Raw genomic sequence first — 18,013 nt, forward strand, 5'->3', positions numbered from 1 at the left:
ATAACAAAGCATAGCAAAATAAAACATAGCATAGTATAACAAAACATAGCATAGCATAACAAAACACAACAAATCTTAGCATAACATAACAAAACATAGCATACCAAAACACAACATAGCATAACATAACACAACAAAGCATAGCATAACAAAACATAGCAAAAAACAACAAAACATAGCATAGCATAACAAAACATACCAAACAAAGCATAGCATAACAAAATATAGCATAGCAAAACAAAGCATAGCATAATAAAACACAACAAAACAGCATAGCATAACAAAACAGCATAGCATAACAAAACATAGCATAACATAACAAAACATAGCACAGCATAAAAACATAGCAAAACACAATAAAGCATAGCATAACAAAACACAACAAAACATGGCATAGCAAAACAAAACAAAACATATAGCATGGCAAAACATAGCATAGCATACCAAACACAACAAAACATAGCATAGAATAATAAAACATAGCATAACAAAACATAGCATAACAAAACAAAGCATAGCATAATAAAACACAACACAACAAAATATAGCATAGCATAACAAAGCATAGCATAGCAAAACATAGCATGGCATAACAAAACATAGCATAGCATAACAAAACATAGCATAACAAATCAAAGCATAGGATAGCAAAATATAGCATAGCATAACAAAACAAAGCATAGGATAGCAAAACAAAACATAGCATAGCATAACAAAACAAAAAATAGCCTAGCAAAACACAACAAAGCATAGCATAGCATTACAAAGCATAGCATAGCATAACAAAGCATAGTATAACAAAACAAAGCATAGCATAACAAAACAAAGCATAGCATAACAAAACATAGCATAGCATAACAAAACATCACATAGCATAGCATAACATAGCATAGCATAGCATAGTAACATAAGAAAACATAGCATTAATTTTGATAAACTCATAGTAGCGGACCTGCTAGCTTAACTGGGCAGTGACTGTAAGCAACTCCGTCAACCCAGAGGCAGTAACTCAGCCACCTTTGCTCTTGTATTGCAGTGGCTTCATTTATTAAACAGTGCCCATATTTAAACTGTTAGCACTTTATTTGTGCAAATTTCAGAGTTCACAAAACCTTGATGAATCGAAGTTCACAACTGAGGCTATTACGTTCGCGCTATATAAAACCCCAAGGATAAATGAAAAAACATTGCCATTTACAATGTGAATAGCTCCAACAAATACAAGACCTATTGCAAAGTACAAAACATTGCCACTTACAATGCCAATAGCTCCAGCTCCAACAAATGCGAGACCTATTGCATTTCCAATGCTTGTTAGGTCTGTGTGCATTCACACTGTGTTGAGAATGATTTTGTTATTCTTGCAGTATTTTTCAGTTTCTTATACACTGTGCCCAAGTTTTATAGCATGTGAGTGGGCATATTTCTTTCTAATATACTCATGAGCATGTGTATATGGGTGTGTTGTCATCTCGTATTCAGTGGGGCTTTGATTTGCAAAATGTATATATTTTTTTGTTTTAACTTCTTTATTTGGTTATAGCAGTGAAACGAAGACCATCATATACTTATTTATCCACCATACATGTTTGGTATACATCTTCGACCACCTTACCATTTTATCACTGACAATCAATTGATGTTTGCCATGCATAAGAGGAAGTCAGCTTTGCTTTTAGTCTCACATCTTTGTTTCCAGCGTGAGGGTTGGTACTACACCAAATGTCCTGTGTCAGCGAGCCTGAGCGACTTTCTCAGGCTAGTAATTGAGCAGTGCACAAGGTGAAAGGACCAGCGGTCTAGGTTTCCTAGTGAATTCTGCTCCATAGCTAACTATCCTCCAGTGTAGTGATCCCCATGCTGAGGGTTGTTGCTCTAGTAGAGAACTATGACCTGTAAGCCCCTCTTCGCAAATCCATGATGTTTGTCTGGGCTCATGCTACTCAGCCTCTGAATGAAAGACTTACCAGGGCCTCACTGCCGTGCCATATATTTCATGACTCCCTTATTTAACTAGGATATTCTGGAGTAATCTTTGCTGCCAATTGTGGGATGTACACATCTCAAAAGAAGGATTTGTCTTTCCCTCAGTCAAGTAAGGCTGTGTTATTACGTCTGTGTCCGCCCTGGCCCATTTCTATAAATCGTGCAACCATAGTCCCACATCCTGTGCCATGCATACTTTCCACAATATCTTAATGCATCGTTAAAAGAGTATCAGAACCAGGTCTACAAATCTGGACAGTAATATGGCATTTTTAGATCCAGGCATGAGCCCTAGGAGACAGACCCCAAGAGTAAGAGGTAGTCTATGATCCACCAATTTTGAGATTGTTTCCAGCAGGGCGGACTGCAAACACTAATCAACACTGGCAATTCTATTGGACCGGGCCCCAGGGGGGGTCCGGGTCAGGGGGTGGGTGAAGGTGCTATTGTGAAGCACTGCTGCTTCACTAAATCAGCACCCAGCACTGCTTCTTTTGTTATAGGTTGCTGATATTGCAGCACTGCTGCAAAACCAACCCTCAGTAACAAACACGGCCCCCATTGCTTCCAGCCCACCGGGGAAATGCCCAATGGCAGCTACGGCCAGTCCAACCCTGGTTTCCAGTACTGTTCCTCCATGTGTGCTGCAGTATCTGGCATTCCCACATCATGTGATAGAAATTGGCATCAGTCTGTCGGCAACACGGACAGTCAGAGTCTTCTCCCACAAACATACAATGTTTGCGTCTTGTGGTGAGATATGTCAAATGTATGTAATTAAATTTAGCGAATTGTAACCTCGAGTTCTGAGAGAAGTGCTTGACCTGAGCTATGATTTTCTTCTACTGATCAGTTGAGAACTCTTTTCCCAGATCAGTTTCACATTTAGTTTTATTGCTTAGGTTAAGATTGTGTTGTGCATTCAGTATGTTATACAGCACAGCAACTGCTTTTCTGCCAGTGTCATGGTGAAAGAGGCCCATGTTGGGGGGGGGGGGTGAGGCTGGCTGCCTTTGACCCTCTCCCCTTCTCATGTGTATAGCATGTTGTATCGCATTGCATGTTAGGAATTGACCAGCTGCTATGTCGTGGATATCCCTCATGCCTTGAAATGTAAGCAGGTTACCGTCAGTGAAGAGGGATCCCACCTGTGTCATGCCAGCAGCCATCCATAACTGTTTGTAATGACTCTGTGCCACCTTTCAAAGCTCTGGTAGTGCCAACAGCAAAAGCTGTGGGGCATATGGAGGGTTGGTGACTGTTTGTGTTTCTTCATCAGAGCCACAAGTCTCGGAAAGATCTCACATTCATTTTGGGGTTAAATCAAGGTATCATCTGCGTACAGAGCTGTCATGTGCCATCTCCCGGCTGCATGTATTTGCTAGTCTGTAGCTGTAACAATGGTTCCATGGCCAAAGAAATGACCAATGAGGAGAGAGTGCAGTACTAGCATGTTTCTCTGCCTGTTTCAAATTGATTCGAGATAACCCATCCTGTCCTGACCCTGGCCACTGGGTGACTGTATAATATGTGTATCCAACTGTGGAATACAGGGCCCATGCTCATTTTCTTGAGTACCACCAGAAGATGGAGCCATCTGAGCATATCGATTACGTTTTCTATGTCTAGAGACACTTCCAGCCAGTTTACCTTGGTGGTCAAGTGCTTTCCTATGAGGCAAAATTATCGCCTGACAGTTACACAAGTATTCTTGTCGATTTAAATAAGTTTTGTACTGAATGAGCCAGAGACTCCCCAATTGGTGATTATCTGTTCAACAGAATTTTCCTCACTATCTTATAGTCGAGTTAAGCAGGGACAGAGGTCTGTATGATCGCATGTCAGCAGGATTACACCCCAGTTTAGGTAGCACCACTATCAGTGACTTCCTGAGGGAATCTGGAAGCATTTTTTCTGCTCTCACTTCTTCATACACTTGGAGTAGTTTTGGTCTCAGGTGAGCACTGTATATAGAGTAGAATTTGTTGGGGAGGTCATCTGTTCCTGGTGTTTTATTTTGTGCTATTTGTGTGATAGCAGTTTATGTTTTCTTGGTTGATGCTGCAGGCAGGTAAGTCACAGACATACTCCATTAGTCAATCATCTGCAAATATGGGGCCTTCTTAACAGAGAGTGTTATAGTACTCACCATTGGCCACATTTATGTCTACTTGTAAAGTAGCTTCCATGATTTGGTCTTTGCGTGAAAGAAAGGTCGAAACATTTACCTACGCTGATGACCTACAGCTGGTGTTTGACATTAATTCTTCTATTTCTTCTGTTTCTAATATCCAATCTACTTTGAGTTTCATCAGTGAATGGATGAAAGACCATCAACTAAACTTAATCCTGATAAAACGGAGCTGATTCTCACGGGAGGACCAGCCAACCGGTGGAACTCTAATTTTTGGCCTCCATTGCTGGGCAGTCCCCCACTTCCAGGAGGCTCTGTAAAGAGCTTGGGGATTGTGATCAGCAATGATCTTTCCATGAAGGCCCAGACTAGCTCAGTGGTCTCTGCTTTTTTTTTCCACCTGCAAATAATCCAGAAGATCAATCGATTCTTGACCACTGAGGCTCTGACCACGGTCATCCTAGCTCTGGTAATTTCCCGCGTTGATTACGCCAACTCACTATATGTTGGTATCCCAGCTTATCAATTACATTGCTTGCAGTTGGTGCAGAACCAAGTGGCCAGGTTAATCTTCCTTCACCCTAGATGGCATCATGTTAGACCTTTGATGAAGAGTCTACATTGGCTTCCTTTGGCTAAATGCTGTGCCTTTAAGCTGGGATGTACTATCTTTAAAGCCCTCTCTGGGAATGACCCAGCATTCATCTCCTCAAGGATCCAGCTCTATATCTCCTTTCTGGACCTGCGTTTCTCCAATCTGAACTTGCTGATCATTCCTTCTTTCAAATGCAAAAAGCATGGTGGCCATAGATTTGCGGTCTTGGCTCCTCAATTTTGGAACTTTCTTCCTGTGGAACTGAGGCCCATGCCCTCCTATGCACAGTTCAGGATACAGCTCAAGATCTGGCTGTTCTCCAAGGCATAGAATTAAGTTAACTGTCTCATTGATGCAGCCTACCCTTTGTCCTCAGTGCCATGAAACCGCTTGGTGTACGTGCGCTTAATAAATATTGTTAACATAACATAACACAACATGCCTGTGGGTAGTGTTACTGTCCCTATAGAGCAACTTGTCATGTCTTTCTCAAAAGCCATGCCAGTAGCTTCCCTGCTTTGTCTTGCTCCACATTTTGTAGGGTTGTGTATTGCCTGTAGTCCAGTGTCCCTAGTCTGCCTAGTAGTTGTGCATGTTCTCACCCTAAAGTTCGAAGTTGTGAGGGTTTCTCTCACTTTGTCGGTGACTAACTCGTTGCATATCCCTTTCCTTATGAGAAATGTCTTTGGGGAAGGACTGCTTTGTCACCACCATTGTGGCAATGCGGTGACCCTCACTACCACATTGAAGGCCTGCCCTTCTATCGACCTGTACTTCTCAGTGGAATGTTGTGAAATGTTGTGAAATGTTGTGAGATGTGGGTTCCAAAGGTTTCTCGGAACGGTGCTACTTGTGGTGCCTCTGAGTGCAGCCTCTAAGTCAATCTAAGTATCTGAGAGCTGATCCTACTCCACAGCAGTACCAATTTTAATGGACAGTGGTCCAAAATAGTTCAAAACAGATATTCTGTATCCATTATTCTCATGTACAGTGATTCGTTGCAAAGGAACATGCCCAGCTGCATGTGTAGGTAGTGCACTGGGGAGTAGAATGAGTGCTCTAAGTTTAGGGTGCATCATCCTCCAGAATCGTGCACCCGTTAGCTCTCGATCCAGCACTGGAAGTATTGCATCATTCTGTGGCACCTAGTGCCTTGCATGGGCAGAGTAGACCTGTCCAAATCTATGTAAGGAACACAATTGAAATCTACCGTCATACACATGATGTTAGTGGGTCGTGTGATAGAGCTGGTGTCAACCGATCCAGAAAGCCTGAGTGGCTAGTGTTTGCTGTGTATATTGCCACTATGGTTCCCATCTAGTTGAGCCTCCACTATGACATATCTCCCATTTGAATCCATCCTTCTAATATCTATCACAAGCAGGACCCCTGACAAACATCCCACCTACACCACCCCCGGCATGTTGTGTTCCATACCTCATGCTAATTGAATTCAATAAACATATGCAAGCTCTGTTGTTTCCAATTCGAACTTTTGGGAATTATTTCAGTGTTGCCTCCGCTCCAGAACCTGAGGGCCTCTTATGACTTCACCACACCTGAATCATGTCTTCTGTTCTTTGCCTGTGGTGAAGAGGGAAGAGCAGCTCATTCTTCTCACAAGTTTTGAAAAACAGTGTCTGTATCTCAGGCTATGTCATCTGCCAGCCTGGGGGTCAATATTGGCCAATTGGTGTGTGTGCAATATGAGCCCAACTATAACATTCCTGTAACCTTTGTTTTTTTTCAGTAAAACAAAAGATACAAAAATATATATGTAAAATTGCAGGCTGGTAAATATGTGCAGATATATATATATATATATGGTGTGATCAAGAGCTCTAGTTGCTCGAAACGCGTCGCCTGAGAGGTTGAATTAAATCTCCCTTACTGCAGCCTTTGGGTCCGTGTCTTCATTTGCAGGAGTGTGCTGATTGAAGATTTGGTTTATATATATATATATATATATATATATATATATATATATATATATATATATATATATGTATATATATATCTATACTACTATAATAAAGGAAGAACTTTCAGCCTTTGAGGCGGGTAAACTCGGGAACCACAGCGCCAATCCACACACCCGATACACCGTTGGAATCGTCAGGGTGTGTAGATGGTTATAGGCTATATACATTTTTTTTTAAAACGTTGTTTAAAAAATTTACAGTAAAAAAAAAGTAGTCCCTCCGAAGTAGCACCGGCCGCGACGTGCGTGCTCACGTCAGGAGCGCGGGGAGGAGCGGGGTCCAGGAGCGCGACGAGGAGAGGCGAACATGGCGCAGGGAGGAGCGGTGACGTGAGGAGCAGCGGACAGGCGGTGCGATCAGCAGACAGGCTGGAGGAGCGGCGGCTGAGGTAAGGGAGCGGCGGACATGGCGCAGGGGAGGAGCGGTGACGTGAGGAAAGGGGACCCATGTCGGGGCAGGCGGGGGACGGGCTGGGCGGGGCCCGGGCTGCAGGAGAAAAGAGAATGCAGATGGGGGTCGGGGCAGCCGGGGGCCCAGGCTGCTGGACAATGTCGGGGCGGGCGGGGGGCGGGGAAGCCTGTTGCTCCCGGACAAGGTCGGGACGGGCTGCTAGTATATATATATATATAGTTATAGTTAGGACCTATTTTCCATAGAAAATCTGCAACATTCTATTTGGAATAACTTTGGTGCCGGTTGACGAATGTTTGCGAAATTTTCAAAACTAGTGGGGCCCTCCGGTCCGCTCCTATCCTGAAAGTCTCGGGATGATTCATGAAGCGGGGGCCAAGAAAAAAAGGGGTGTCCCAAAACGTGTTTTCCCAATGCAATTTTCCAAATTTGACAAAGAGGTAGTCCTTGGTTCAGACTTGTGCCTTTTGCTTAAATGGTGTAAATCTGTTCAGTAGTTCCTGACAAAATCACAATTAAAAGTACATATATATCTATGGCCGCGGTGGATCCGTGCATCCTGGGTTCACCCTAAGCGCACCATCCCGGTCACGCGCTAAATGCTAATTGGCTGTCAAGTAGTTGACAACATTTGAAACCAGGAAGTGTTGGCAGCCATTTTGTGCCTCGGTAGAAGTGAGTGTCTGGAAATCAGTGGAATAAGTGTTCAAAATGTATAAAGGGGGCAGGTTAGAAATATCTTGACCCTCTAAACCTGCTTAGGGGATTCCACAAGGACCCCTAGGGCCCCATAAATGTTGCGCAGGTTGCATGGATCCACCGTAATAAAAATAAAAATGAAGCGAGGGCTCCTGTGCTTGTTTAAAAATTAGCTACCCGGGGGGTCCAACTCACAGGGTCTAAAACATTTAATTTGATGTGGGTCCAGAGGGGCCCTGTAGCCTGGGGACCGCCATCCCTCGGTGCTACAAAATAAACAGGTGGGGGGCTCGAAGGTACTCCCATAGTAAAATACTTGGGTGGTGGGGCTTATAGGTCGTCTCCAGTCCCGGGGACCACTACTCCTTGGGGCTTTCAACAAAAATGGGTGGGGGGGCTCAAAGGTCCTACTAAGCTCCGGGGATCACCACCGTCCGGGGCTTTTTAAATTGTGGGAGGGGGGGTCGCGTGGCCCCCATTCTGGAGCAGTTGTGGGCCCTGGGGAACACCACTCCCCAGGATCGGCTCCTGCAGTGTCTCGGGGTGCCTACCCCCGGGACACTGCTGTTTGGTATGGCAGGGCGGGAGTCTAGTTCAGGTCTGTCATAGCAAACTTGAGGGCATATTAACAAGGGCTATTTCTCTGCATTTAAAAAAAAAGGCAAAAATGTGGTGAAAAATATGATAAATTTTTTAATATGTTTTTATAAATTTTTTACATACAACAGCACACCAATATCTAGCATTCCTTAGGGCGTACCAGCCACCACTGCCACTGTAAAATAAAAGCAAACATCATGCATGTGGGAGGGAAAGGCACAAACAGCTTGCATTCCTGTGCAGCACTTATCAGAGGTTTCCTCCATCTCATTAAGCGTCCACAAGTTCATCTGCTGTCCCAGGTGTAGCATGTGGCAAGGCAGAGCTTCCAGATTCAGTCCCATCCGAGTCCGTCCCTTCCGAACCCTTCTCCGATTCCGTGTCTATCACCAACTGAGTAAGCCTGTCTTGAGAGATTTCGGAGACGGCCTTCAACGCTGCTGACCGCTCTGTCTCCGTCTGGGTCTCTGTGGGTCTTCTCGTCCCAGGATGGTGCCGTCGGGTACACTGCAACCAACGAGAATGCAGTTCCCCACCAGGCTGTCTGGTACCGCGCCTCGCCTCTCCTCTCCCGTACCCGTCCGGTAATTTTCCAGCCACGCCCACGCCTCCTCCGGGGTATCACAGAAATAAGTTTTACCGTCCAGTACTATTATCAGGCGTGCAGGGAACATCAATAAATATTGCAGCCCCTCGTCTCGCAGTACATTCTTAACAGCCAAGAATGAGGCCCGGCGTCCTTGCACTTCAAAAGTATCGTCTGGGAACAAAGTCACAGTGCCATTGTCCACCTTATAGGGGCCAAATGAACTGGTGTTGCGCAACAGCAGGTCCCTATCTTTATAATGCAGCAATCGCACCACCACCAGTCTAGGCGGCCTTCCCGGGGCCAGAGGGCGCACCAGCACCCTATGAGCTCTCTCCAAAGTGTAGAATGAAGATAGGCCCTCCAGTGCCACTTCGGACCTTAGCCAATATTCCAGGTAGTCAACCATGCTATTCCCTTTCACTCCCTCCGGTAGCCCAACCACCCTTACATTGTTCCTGCAGTTCCTGCCTTCAGCTTCCTCAGCCCTCCTTTCCAGGGCCTGTAATCCACCGGAGACCTCCCACATCTGGGCCTGCAGCTTCGTCTGCGCCGACTCCATGGTCTCCTGCGTTGTCTCTGCCAGCGCCACCCGGTCCACTAGTTTAGTATGGTCTGCTCGAAGTAGACCCAGGCCCAATGACACCTGCGTAATATCCTGCAGAAGGGCCGCTCTTGTGTCGGTGATGACTTGCAATATTTGAACCACCTGTTTCTGCATCAAGGTCCCAGACGGTGATTCCACTGCCTCGCGTTTCCCATGTTCCATCGCTGAGTCCTTGGTGTCCAGGGACGCGCCCCCCTGTTTCCCCCTTCGTTTCCCCATACCCTGCCGCGCTCCTTGCCTCCCGCCTCGTCCGACGGCTCTCCTAGATGGTACCCCCTCCAGTACGCAACAACCACTAGGACAATTCGGCCTTCCGGAAGGGTTTCTTGTCCCCGGAGTCCAGACTCCTCCCAATCGTCCTGTATGGCTTCCTACACGTGAAGCATCCACCAGGCACTCCAATGTAAATGCTTCTTCCTGCTGACCGTACTCTTCGCCCGCTGGTAAAGTTGTATTAGAATGCATTTTGTCCCAGCCAGGATCTCCCTCGGTGTCACCAATCTCCCTGTAGTCCAGCATCAGTGGACCAGGGGCGGCAGATGGGGTGCAGCTCCCTACCTAGCCTGAGTGCACCAGTTATCAGGAGTGCCACGTCGATATCAGCTACAGGGGGAATTCCCCCAATCACCCCACTTACTCTCAATATCTCACACTTTAGCGCAATGTTCATCTACCCATGGTGCAATGAGAATGGTGACTGGGTCGTCACCTCGGTTCTCCCTCCAATATGTCAGCCAGGCCCCCGCAAGAGACAGACTCCCTTAAAATCCCCAGTGGTACTGCATTCCTCTGTGTTAACTGCGGCCGCACTGCTGTCCGACTCCTCCGGGGCCTTCTGCTCCCTCGGGCTTCCCAGCTGCCAGTTCAGCCCACTCCTGTTGCGCTCCTTCATTGCCCCCCACTCAGCTTACTATTGCCTCCAGTGGCACAGTGAAATGCAGCCCGACATGAACCATGGAGCTGCACCAGTTCAGGCAACCTCGATGGATCACTTCCGCCAGTCCCTCATCATTTCCTCCTTCCGAACCTCCAAGATGGCGTCTCCCTCCACGCTTCAGTTGTTAAGCGCTGCCGCCCTCTATGTTCACGATAACGGGAGCTCTCCCCAATACTTCCACAGATTGCCGCACAGCAGGGGTTATTGCCACCCACCCACCGTCCTCCTCTCAGCACTCCACTGTTTGCTGGTTCCACGTTCTCCTTTGCCAGCCGTTGGACTCGCACCGGTCACGTAGTTTACCAGCCCCACGCCACTCTGGCCTCAGCGAACACTCCAGCAGTAAGCCAGGTACAGTCTCCCGCCATCCACTGTTGCCTCGCGACCCTCAGAGCTCCGCTCTCCTCTCACCTTCAGGTTGCCTCTGGTCGCCAATTCGCCACTTCCATCGCCATCTTAGTGGCCCTTGGAGAGAGCTCTCTTTGTACCTTGCCCTCCAGCTGCCAACGAGGGTCCCTTCTCCGCAAGCTCCGTTGCCCGCAACTCCCAATGCCAGTCAGCAATGCCCCTAGCCCGTGGGTGATTATCAGCAGCTCTCAGTCCAGGAGAAATACTGGGGTTGGCACGGAGCTCTCAGCTCACGCGCCCATCTTCCCCGGCCCCTTAGCCATGCCTCCTAAAATGTGGTGAAAATTATATCACCTTGTTTACTGTTTAGGCGTATATACAAGGTTGGGTACTGTGGGTGGATCCCCAATGTCTCTATGGTCCTTGGTAGCTCCCGCGTCCTTCTGAAGCCGCCATTACATTTCCACAAGGGGATCTGCTAATATGCAGCTCCCCGTGGGGAAAAGCAATCTGCTTTGCATTTTGAAAGAGAGAGCAGGTTTCCCTGTTCTCTCTTTCAAAATCTAAACCAAGTTTGCTATGGCAGGACGGGAGCTCCGCCTCATACCCTGCCATAGCAAACAGCGGTGTAAAAAAAATCTCCAGGTAAGACAACAAAGGATTATCAAGCCCATTATCGCCATTTTAGCGGAAGTTTGTTGCACCTAAAGCGGCGATAATTTTAACGCTGTTAAATATGCCCCTAAGATTTGGAATATCGACAATCCTGTCTCCCATTTAAATAGACACAAAGTATTTAGTGAACTGCACACTGTGAAACGTGACGCAGCAGTGTCTGATTGGGATCGATAAAGAATTGCCCATTGTTGAGTACAGAGTGGGCAAATTGTACATAGGGTTTTATAATGCCAGTGGCTATTGCTCGCGCCCTCTCTTGAGGTTAATTCAAAGAATTGTGTAATTCTTTTGCTCCTTATGTACACAGTGTTCTGCTGTCTCTGTTTTCTTTCCCCTCTGTCATGTAGAGGACTTTGGGTAAATATGACAGTTTCTGTACTGCCAGCAACTTTGAACCCTACCCCCAAACTGCTTACTGCCTGTTACCATAGTAACAGTTCATGGAACACTTAATTGAACACACAGTTCACGAGTTCAGTACACAATGTTGCTAATCCAAACAGCAAGTGTGCTTCCATAGGAACTGTTAATCGCAGCTACAGCCTCTGGTAAAGTGCTGGTAAAGAGTTAGCCTCGGTATTACACTTCTGGTTATAAATATCATTCTTTTCTTAGTAAAACTTTGAGCCCCATCAGTTATTCTTTTACAAATTAAGGGGTATAATTTTCCAGCTTCCTTGTAAATATGCCCCCAAGTACTGTGTTAATGTCACATGTGAATTGGGAGTGGAAGGGTACAGAGACGTTTTGTGGTCTAGGAGATGGCCACCTTCCCGAGAATTATTTACTAATTGTTCGAAAAGTTCGAGGCAATTTAAGTCCGGGAATTGTCATACTGAGGATCTTTATTTTAATATGCAGGGTGTGCCTCGGCAGTCTCTGAAGCCTCAGTGGTGCAAGGCAGTGCCTTATTTGTTTTGTAATCACACGGACAGTACTTATGGTGTTATAAAGTGATACACTCATAGAAATCTTGTAGTTGTATAATACTCAGGATTTATGTGCCTAAGAGTTACTTACATTATTTTTTGTAGGTGCACTGTAATGTTAAATAGTTTTGATTCTAAAATTTTCTCAAAGCACATGATTATCACACTAAATAATAGTCAAATGTTGTCAGAAAAAGAAGACGTATACACTCAGTTATTTTGTATTATTTTTTATTATCCTTTATTAAAACAGAAATAAATAAATAGAAACGTAACTTTAATAGAACAGTATAATAAACAAAACGTGAGATGGACTCCAGTGGTAGCAGCGTAAGTAACCTGCAAAACAAAAATGAAACATAAGTATGTGTGCTATGTCGAAGAAGTAAAAAAAGCTAGTTTGAATTAAAGGATCAGAGTGAAAAGGGAAGGGAGGGTAGTGGGAGGAACTGAGAAGGGGAGGGAGAGTTAAAAGTAGAGAGGCAGGAGGAGATAGAGCATTGGCTTATTGCACTCAGTCTTTAGTGTTTACTGTTCGTCATTCGTTTGTCTAGGATGCAGGGATCTGCAAGATAGAGTGTGGTTTAAAAAGTCCTTAAAATTAAATACATGAAGCCAGAGATTGCCGTTGTTTGATAATATATTCCTACATTATTACTTACTGGAAAATCGCTTGTATGCACCTGTGCACCCAGAGTGCTGCACCCCAGTCCCTACCCCACAATGTGCTCAAGTGTAGGTCTTGCACACTGAGGCTTCACAGCTCACCTGCCACCACTGGTGTGTCCCACGACGTGTTGGTGCAAGCTGCGAGTCCGGGATACATTTGTATGGAAGAGCAGGTCTCCACAATGGAACGGTGTCTTGATACTGCCATGGAAAGTGTTAGAATGCTGAGGGCATCATTGCAGGAGAGAGTTCCCGCTCAGCCCCTCTCAGTCAATCAATTTATCTCTGTAAAGAGAGAAGTTATTTAATGGTGGAAACGTTTTCAGGTAAATGAATGTTTATTTTATGCTTGGTAGAAAATAAGAGTTGAGTGCATCCTTCGTTTTTGAAGTACGATTAATCGTTAGTGATAATCGTGGTTCAAAGAGGAGTTAGAATGCACGAGAAAACACAAGGCTAAATTATAATATATCATGCTAATGATAATATACAGAGCAATAGAGCGTATGATAGAAGCTTAATGTTCGCATGCAATGCAGTGGCGGGAGCCTGTGTGCATGTACACTCAGTAAGGAAGTAACTAAAGTGTCCTGAAAGCTAATGTCTGTAGAGCAGCGCTTGTTGCTGGCTGAGGTCTACAGTACGGTCCAGTAGGTCCTTAAAATTAAATCGAGGTGATTGAATGAGGTGAGAGATTACATCATTATGGAAGGCAATATCGCTTTTTCTCACATACACACTCAGAGTAGTGCACCTCACCCCTCCCGCAGAATAACCCTTAACAGGAGTCTGTAGGGCAGCACTGCTCGTAGGCTTAGGCCTATCTTATGGTATAGGTGGTATTTAAAATGAGACAGAGATGTGACTGAATGAGGTCAAAGATCACAAGTTAACATAACACTTGCCAATATTGTTTATTCGCACGTGTGCAGTGTGCCTGATGCATCCCACCCTTCTCGTAGGTCCGCGTTGATGAGGTGTCTGTAGGGAAGTGCCCGCTGGCTCACATCTACAGTATGGTCCAGCAGGTGTTTAAAATTATTCAGGGATGTGACAGATTGAGGTGAGAGATCACGTCATTATGCAGGACAATATTGGTTTTTCGCACCGCGTTTAATTGGAGACCTTGTGCACCTAGGCCGCTCTGCTTTTTGCAAACACTGCATCTAGCAGAGCTCACAACTTGAATTCTGCTTTGGATCTATACTGCAGAGAGTGTTTATTTCAACCTTGATTTATTTATATGCAGTGTGGACAGCAGGGTTCATAACTTGAAAAGAGAAAGAGAAACAGTGTGAGAGAGAGGAAGAGAGAGAAAGAAAGACATTGAAAGTATTAGAGAGCGAAAGTAATAGATGGAGCAGGAGAAGTACTGTTGATACTGGAGAAAATCTTCGCAGCTCACCTTTTTGCCACCGGTGTGTGTGGAACCGCTTGCCGGGTTATACTGCACCCTCAAGTTTAGTGATCTGAAAGATAGTATACAATTAGTAATTGCAAAGTACATACAACTGCACACGTATATTTCTGCGTTACGCCTTTGCACACCCAGGCTACTGTATTACATCAACTCACACTGCAAGGAGGTGTCTGTGCACTCTTTTCCTCCCAGGGTGCTATACCCCATGGCCTCCCACTCAGAGGCGCAACTAGAGTCAAATTTTGGGGCGGCTAAGAAAAAGATTCAGGGGCGGGCTGATTCTTCAAGCAAAATGCTGAGTGGAGCTGCAGGGGCTCTAAGCAGGGGGGTACATCAAGCCTCATTAACAATCAAAATGTATTTAAAAGACCTGTGAAGTACTTGGGTGCGGCTATGTGTGTGCCTGGGAAGCGGTCTCATACCGGGCTGCCACACACGACAGGGGGCTGAAGCCCTTTGAGTCCAATGTCCATAGCGGACCTGCTCCCACCTCATAGGGGTGAGTTTTCATTACTGCGCACCTAGACTGCTGCACCCCATCCACTCCCAGTGTCCAGAGATGATTGCCCATTCTTGTGCACCCAGACTGTTGCAACCTATCCACTCCCACTGCCTGGAGGATTGTACATTCCTATGCGCTCAAGTTGCTGCACAGTATCAACTCTCCCAGCCCACAGGTGACTTTGCGTTGCTTTGAATACAAGCTTCTTTGCTCACCTTGTGCCATTGGCCTGTTTCAAAGAGGGTCCACTACGTGTCCAAGCAACCTTCTTAGGCGTTGTTACGATGGCCACGCATCATCGCAGATTCCTCAAACCCTGAGCTTTGGAGGTGTTGGAGGGGAGGACGGCAATTTGTGACCAGTTAGATAAAAAGGAAAATAAGATTGTGCGTCATTTGTTCATCAAAGGAGAGAGGAAGAGAGAGAGTGAGAGAGTGACTCTGAAAAAAATATTTGCAGCTCACCTTTCTGTCACTGGTGTGTCTTCCACCACGTGCCGGGCATAGTGCACCTTGAATCTCCACATCTAAAAGATAGTAAAAGAAAGATGTTATGATTGGTAATTGCCACTATCTTAACGTGGAGAAGAATAACATTGCCCTTTCACACACCTTTCCTCCCCGATTAAAAATACAACCATTTGTACGGTTCCAACTTGTTTAATGGGCTTTGATTTATGAACAATTGGTAGAGTAATATTGTTTTCCATCTGGTTATAGAAAAAAATGGTGCGCAATCTTACACGTGGTTTTAATCATAACGCCCATGTCTGGGCACGATAATTACAACCTCATGTGCTATTGGAGTCTATTGCGCGCAGCACACGCGTAATGAATACCAATAGGCCATGGACGGAGCAATGTGTTCGCCTCTGGCCAATTGCGTGCAGTATTTTAGAATAAGTCGCACGCAAAGGCCAATGGTTTAGCACAGAAGGAAACAGACACGCACAAGCATGTGTGAATCGAAGGTTAGGTTCATATCTCTGGGCCCGATTCACAGAATAAACTTAAGACTCAATCCTAAACTTACTACTGTTTTGGTATTCACAGATTGCACTTACTACTTTTGGTATTCATAGAATGAACTTACTACTTTTGGCATTCACAGAATGCACTTAATTCTTTTGTTATTCACAGAACGAACTTACTCATTTCGGTATTCACAGAAGTTAGGACTCCTAACTTTAGGACTCCTAAATGCCTTCTGTGAATACCGAAAGTCCTAAAATTAAGATTTTTCTCAATTTAGTAGTAGTAAAGTTAGGACTACTAACTTTACTACTACTAAATTGAGAAAAATCCTAATTTTAAGACTTTTGGTATTCACAGAAGGCATTTAGGCGTCCTAAAGTTAGTAGTCCTAACTTTACTACTACTAAATTGAGAAAAATCGTAATTTTAAGACTTTCGGTATTCACAGAAGGCATTTAAGAGTCCTAAAGTTAGTAGTAAGTTCATTCTGTGAATACCAAAAGTAGTAAGTGCAATCTGTGAATACCAAAACAGTAGTAAGTTTAGGATTGAGTCTTAAGTTTATTCTGTGAATCGGGCCCTCTGTTTTTTTCACCTAGTAAATATCTCGCAATCCATGTTGCAAGCTATTAGATTGGAGGTAGGCTTGACGGCATGGGGGGTAAAGGCTCAAATGTCATTGCTAAGATTTTGGAACCGCCAGACGCCCGGTGGTGATCAGAAGGTGTCAATTTGGTGTAGAAAGGAAATACAAGCAAGCAGTTTACATTGGGCACGGGAAGTGAGGAAAACCCTTCAGCTAGTAACTGCGCAATTAAAGTTGACCCTCGAACAACCCTTATTGGACCTAGTTTTTAGCAAGAAAATGCTTAGGGACCGAGGGCAAGAATATTCCAGATCACAAGATCTGGAGTACCTGAAGTTGAAAAAATCAGTGAACTGGGTAAGGAATGAATGGGAAAAGGAGGTCCGGTTCCCTTATTTGGATGTGTTACCCAGTAAATGGTTAAGGTACGAAATCATGAAGGTTCGGGTAGGCTTAAATCCATGGAAGATCGATAGTAAATTAAAAGTAGCCCTGATCCAACCTGATGGTATTTGTAAATGTGGCCTAGGTGTGAAGAATGATATTTTACATATATTACTGGACTGTACATGGATTTTAACAGTGTGTAAAATGTTTTTACATCCAATATTTTTAAAGTATAAGGTAAACACACGATCAGAGGCTGTTGTTCTCCTTACTGAAATGTCGTTTTTAGATATCACAATTGCGTTGGGGAAATTTTTGAAAGCAATAAGAGAAGCTGTAAAGGAGACAACCAAGGAAGTTGGGAAATTTTAAGATATTAAGGTTTAAAAAAATGGAAAATATAAATTTAGTGCTTTTATGGTTTTAAATGTGTACTGAGTGTTAAAATGAAATATGATGTAAAATTTCTATTGCTAAGTGGATCCATGATCTTGTGTATGGTTTATAGACTATTGCCTAAATAAACTTTGATTTTACTACTACAGTGCTGTACACTCCAACAAAGGCACGAGCTGTACGGCGCACAGCAACGGAGGCGAGGGTCCTAAATGAATTGAGAAAGGAAAGGTTGACAAAATAAGATGGTAAAGTTAGGTGTACATACGATAAAAACGAAATACTCATCTACTTCGCTACGCATGTGGGAGCGACGGACATTTGACCGACTATAAAAACGTTCCTGCTATTGGAAAAAAAATACAAATGCAACAAGATAGGGTATGTAGGACTGCGTACGCCTAAATCACTGCGTCGACTTTTTGTATCCAGTCTGCTGTATCGCATCTACTCCCTCCAGTGCGCACCCAGGCCTCACTGCTCACCTTTTTGCAGACAGAGCACCTTCTACTTCATGCAGTCCCGCTCTGCCTCCAAGAAGTCTCACATTTGGTGCTGAGTCTTGATATCGCTATGGCAAAGGACAT

The sequence above is a fragment of the Lissotriton vulgaris genome, chromosome 8, assembly GCF_964263255.1.
Source record: "Lissotriton vulgaris chromosome 8, aLisVul1.2, whole genome shotgun sequence".
NCBI lineage: Eukaryota > Metazoa > Chordata > Amphibia > Caudata > Salamandridae > Lissotriton > Lissotriton vulgaris.